The sequence below is a fragment of the Paralichthys olivaceus genome, chromosome 5, assembly GCF_024713975.1.
Source record: "Paralichthys olivaceus isolate ysfri-2021 chromosome 5, ASM2471397v2, whole genome shotgun sequence".
NCBI lineage: Eukaryota > Metazoa > Chordata > Actinopteri > Pleuronectiformes > Paralichthyidae > Paralichthys > Paralichthys olivaceus.
In genome coordinates this window covers 22036733-22042695 of record NC_091097.1, presented here as the reverse complement: position 1 = coordinate 22042695, position 5963 = coordinate 22036733, and positions in this window count along the sequence as shown.

Below are 5963 nucleotides of genomic sequence, written 5' to 3'. Positions count from 1 at the left end.
GAAGTATTGCTGGATGCTTCACATATGGGTGTAACGTAGCTTGACTTAAACGTCCTCCCACTCTTAGGATCCCTTCTTCATCCAAAAATGGACATAACTTATACAGCTTGCTGTGCTTTGTCTTACAGATCACTTTCTTCACTTTCAAGCTCTTTATCTCATCTGGGAACTCTTCTTCTTGAACTAACTTAATGATAGCAATTTCTGCTTCTTTCCTTTCTTCCAGACTTGTACTTTCATTGTTTCTTTGCTTGTCAGCTTTGTGTTCTTTAACTCGTCGTTTCAATCTGGCAACTGCTTGCACTACCCTTGACCAGTCAGAAAACTTCTCAAGGCGGTCTAACAATGATCTGGTTTCCCTTGCTTTAGTACTCAACACAAGAGCCTTGCGGAGCTCAGGATCATCTTCCTTAACTTCTTCCACCTTGCGCACTCTGTCAGGTAGGTCCTTTTTGCCAAAGAAACTTTGGTCCGCTAAACCAATTGGAGGTCTTGAGTTGCTCTGCAGTCAATCCTCGGGATGCATGGTCAGCCGGATTATCCTCAGATGCAACGTGGAACCATTGTTCAGGCTTCGTACTTGACTTGATTCTTTGAATGCGGTTAGCTACAAACACTTGAAATCTTCTTGCATCATTGTTTATGTAGCCGAGGACAACTGTAGAGTCCGTCCAAAAGTATTCTTGCAGGTCTTGAATTTCCAATTCATTGCGGAGCATTTCACTGGTGCGGACTGCAACTACTGCTGCACTGAGCTCCAGTCTTGGTATTGTTGTCACTTTGGTTGGTGAGACTCTTGATTTTCCCATTAATAGAGAGCAATGGACATCGTTGGACTCATTGATGACTCGCAGGTAGGTACACTCACCATATCCAGAGGTGCTTGCATCGGAAAAATTATGAAGTTCATAACTCTTAATGTTGCCAAAACTTGAAGGTAAGTAGCATCTTTTGATTTCCATTTCAGCTAGATTGGGTAGGTCTCTGATCCAGGACTCCCACTGGGGCTTTAGGTTTACTGGAATTTCATCATCCCAGCCGATCTTTTCTCTGCACATTTGCTGAAGAATTTGTTTCCCAATAAGGACAAAAGGTGCCATGAATCCCAATGGATCATACACCGAGGCTACTGTAGAGAGTACACCTCTTCTGGTCAGTGGATTGGACTTTACTTGAACTCTGAATCTGAATGAATCAGAAGTGATGCACCATTCAACTCCAAGCACTCTCTCCATTTGAGGTAAGCTCAAGGCCATGTCTTGCTCTTTAATTGTGGCACGTTCTTCTTCTGGGATGGATGCCATCACATTCTCGTTATTGGAGAGAAACTTGTGGAGTCTTAGCTTGCCAGCGGAGCAAAGTTCTCTTGATTCCTTGACGAGCTGGATGGCTTCCCTCTCTGTATGAACACTTGCCAGCCCATCGTCTACATAGAAATTTCTTTGTATGAAGTGGATCGTGTCTTCACTGTACAGACCCTGCCCTTGTGCCGCCAGATGTTTCAGGCCAAAGTTGGCACAGCCGGGAGACAAAGCCGCTCCAAACAGATGGACTTTCATTCTGTAGGTTGAGGGTGTGGTTTCCAGATTGCCAGACTCCCACCATAGGAATCGTAAGTAATCCTGGTCTTCCTTTTTCACATGAAACTGATGAAACATCCTTTCAACGTCACACATCACTGCGATGGGGCCTTTACGGAATCTACACAGGACACCTACTAACATGTTTGTCAGGTCAGGTCCGGTGAGTAGATGATCATTAAGAGATGTTTCTTGAAATTTGGCAGAACAGTCAAATACCACACGAATTTTCCCTGGTTTTTGCTGATGATAAACTCCATGGTGTGGAATATACCAAGCCGGGCTGTAGTCAATTTCCTCTTCAGGGACTTTCTCTGCATCGCCACATGAAATTATGTCGTTCATGAAGTTCACGTAATCTTTGTAGTATGCTTCATTCTTCTTTAGCCTCTTTTGAAGACAATTAAGACGATGTGTTGCACATATCTTGTTGTTCGGTAGTTTTGGTCTTTCCTGTTTGAACGGTAATGGCATTTCGTGGTGCCCATCATCCTTTTGTGTGATGTTTTCTCTTATCTTTGACAGGAACTTGAGATCATCTTGAGACACAGGATCCTCTTCTCCAGCTCTTTCTGAGAAGTCTGATTCAAGGACCTTAAGGATGTCTGAGGGGGTGATTTCTTTGACTTTGGTTCTATTCACATAGTGTACTTCAGTTTTCAAACTGACTGAGGGGTTAACTCCTGGTGTCACTTGCCTCACTACTATGCGATGGCTGATTCCGATGGCATCTCCATAATCTACACAGGCATTCCCATGGCCGACAATGCTCCACCCAAGGTCTGTGCGCTGTGCATAGGGTTCATTTTCTTCGCCAGACACAACTTCTCGTGGGAGTAAGGCTTGCGAGCAGTTGTACCCAATGAGTAGACCTACTTCACAATCTTGTAAAGGTGCCACATTATCTTGGAGGTGTTCTAGATGAGACCAAGCTTTGGCAATTTTATCTGTTGGAATGTGAGTTCTGTTGGCAGGAATAAAGTCACATGTGTAGGTTGGTGGTAAATAGACTTTCTTGTTGGAGTAAAAGCCACGGACTTGAAGGTTGTTTACTCTCTGAGAACTTACTAGTGTTGTTCTTGAAGTCATAGTGGAGAGTTTTAACTTGACTTGCTCTTTGTCGACCTCCAAAGCATTAGTTACTTCACTGAGAACAAAGGTCGTGTCGCTTTGTGAATCTAAAAGAGCATATGTAAGTACTTCTTTTGATGGTTGAGCGGCAGATGACAGCCAGACAGGAACTATTGCAGATGTTTATTTATAAGTATTCTCAAGGATTACTCTATTTGAAGTAGCTACTGCAATTGTTTCACGCTGTGTTGCTTCGGGCCTTTCCCTACTCCATTCCTGCCTTGTAGTTGACCTGTCTTGACTTGGACTTTGTATGACTTGTGGTGCCCTTTGTTGGCCTTTGTCTCTCTCTTCATGCAGACAAGTAGGATGGCGCCTGTTGCATGTGTCGCAAACGCTCCTTTTGTTGCAACTCTTTGAGAAGTGACCGGGCCTAAGGCAACCGAAGCACAGCCTTTCAGCTTGGACAAACTTGACTCTATCTGAGACGGCCTTTTCCTCAAACTTCCTGCATTTGAGCAAAGTGTGCCCAGTTTTCTTACAGAACCTGCAGGTTTTCACACTGTCTTCATTGGAGCTTGTAGTCAGTGTCTTTGCGTTAACACTTTGATATCTTTGTTGTTTTGGCTTTTCATTTTCACGTTGTTTCAGTGACTGCAATGATGTAACTGGATTACAAGCAATTTTCACTTCTCTTATCAGAAATTTGACGAACTGACTAAAGGAGGGGAACTCGCTGGTTTTCTCCTCAGCTTCTATGACCATCCGATTCCATCTTGCAGTCAGCCAGTCAGGTAACTTTAACAGTATTTTTCTGTTTTCATTGCAGTCGTTTAAAATCTGCAATGCTTTGATGTGGACCATTGCTGCCTCGCAACTTCTGAGAAAATCAACAAACTCTCTGAGCTCAAAGCTCTCCTTAGTGCCGATCCTGGGCCATGCTTGGAGTTTGTCTCTGTATGCCTTTGCAACTGTAAATGGGTTTCCATATCTTTCCTCCAAAATCTCCCATGCAGACACATAGGCAGATTCAGTCCCAAGTAGGAAATAGCCACCCAGTGCACTCTTGGCTGGTCCACTTACATATCTACGGAGGTAATATATCTTCTCCTTCTCTTGAATATTCTTCTGATCTATCAGAATTTGGAAAGAAAGCTTCCAGTCACTGTATTTCAAAGGATCGCCACTGAATACTGAAGGTTCAGGAACTGGGATTCTGTTGGCACTTAAAGCATCTGCCAGGACCTTGACAAGCTCTGTTGTGCTTTCACTTGTGGAGGTTGTGACGGCTTGAGGGGCAGGAAACACAGGCAGGGGCAGGTGTCTTGTGGGGCTCCACAGCTGGTTATCTGCAACCAACCCATGGCCTAGGATGTCTTTTGGTTCTTCTTTGTACACCTGCATTCTTGCTCGTGCTGCACTGATCTCCTTCATGGCCTCCAAATGCTGTATTCTTCTCCGTCTTTCCTCAAGAGTTCTTTGCATAGCTGTGTGCTCTTCTTCCAGTTCAGCTTTCATTTTAGCGTCCTCGTCTTCTCTCTTTATTCTTCTCTGCACCTCTTCTGCTTCTTGCTCTAATCGACGCTTTAAAGCGGCAGCCTCTTGAGCAGCACTCTTCTTTTTAACCTCTGCTTCCAGGCGCTGTATTTCCAATTGTTCTCTTTCTTGTTCTTGCAACACTTCCAGAACAGCTTGGCTTGCAGCAGCGTCGGCGGCCGCTTCCTGAAGTTTCACAGAAGACCTGGTTGAATGCTCTGAGGCGCCCTTTGAGATAGAGGAGCAGCTTCTTGATTCCGTCGTGCTTGAGTTCCAAAGAGAGCTTGCATCTGGCCAATCTTGTTCTTCTCCCTCTGGCGTCTTCCCACTCAGACGACTCGAGGCTTTGGACACGATGAAGTTGGAAATCTCTACACACCGATCCACTCTTCGACGCATGTCATGGTCTGGTGTTGTGATTCCGCGCAGCTCTTCATAAACACGCTGGACGTCTGCACAAAGGCCTCTGGTGTCGCCAATGATATCATGAAGCAGACTGTCTGCTAATGGCTCTGATGATTGTGATAATGGCTGCTTAGCGGATTTAACTTGTATTCTCCATTTTTGGTAAATGTAGTTAAATCTTTGTTGCAGTGGTTTAATTTGCTTGTCTTGCATTTCTTTGCCTTTCTTTGTTAGATAACGGATCCGTTCCCTGCGTCTTGGCTGAGGCACTTCCTCTGGTTGGGTTTCAGTGTCTCTAACTTGATCTTCAGCCAGCTCATTTTCACTATCCCTTACATCATCCCTTACCTGGGTAGAAGACTGACTAGGCTCTGCCATTATCAAAGGGTCTTGAATAGCTTACGTGTAAATTGTAAATAAACGAACTCTGGAGTATAATAAATGTCTGGATGAATTACTAAAGCTTACTCAAATCTGTATTAAATGTGTGTATCTGCAGTGTTTTAATATTTAAACTGAAAATATGATCATAAGCTATGATTATCAACAGCAGTAAATGCACTTAGAATATTTAAACTGAAAATATGATCATAAGCTATGATTATCAATAGCAGTAAATGCACATAGAAGATGTATAAATTAAATCTCGGTTCCCTTGGAACACTTATTGAGAAATTAAACATCAAATGGCAAATAGCCTTCACTTAGTATAACAACAAAACACACTTTAAATTAATATATAAGAAATTCAAAACGAAAAGGTAAGTAGCCTACAACTTTAAGCCTTTAGCTTCTTAACTGGCTGTACAGTAAATGGCAAGGTTCAGTTATACTTGCATAACCAGCAAATAAGTTACATACATCACACACAACAGTACTTCACTTTTAGCATACACATAAACCTTTAAGCAAACTTTAGCAAAGCCCTCTTCTTAGCCCACTCTTATTAGTGCCCAAGTTCTTATGAATTTGCTTTCAAGCAATTGCTCCATCGGCGTGTGTGTGTGCATCTTCAACTGTGTGAGAGTGCGTGATCTCGACTCATCTGCATGAACGTTCCAAGCACCGTAGCCACCACATGTAGATTAGCTCGCCTGGCTTGAGACTTGTTGCTGGTCCGTCCACTTGCGTCGACGAACAGTCCGAGTTTTCACTGTGACTCCCTCCCAAGCACAGTCAGACAGCAAATGTTTCCTCTACGGGTCTTTATTGAAGTCTTTTTCTCCATTTGACCGTGAAAACTGGGTTACACAAAGACATACACCATTGGTTGGCAAACACAGTATTAATAGAAACAAAGTAAATAACAAACAGACAAACATACCTCGTTGGCTGCATGCTATGAAAAGGAATCTTATCTTCAGGTGCGTA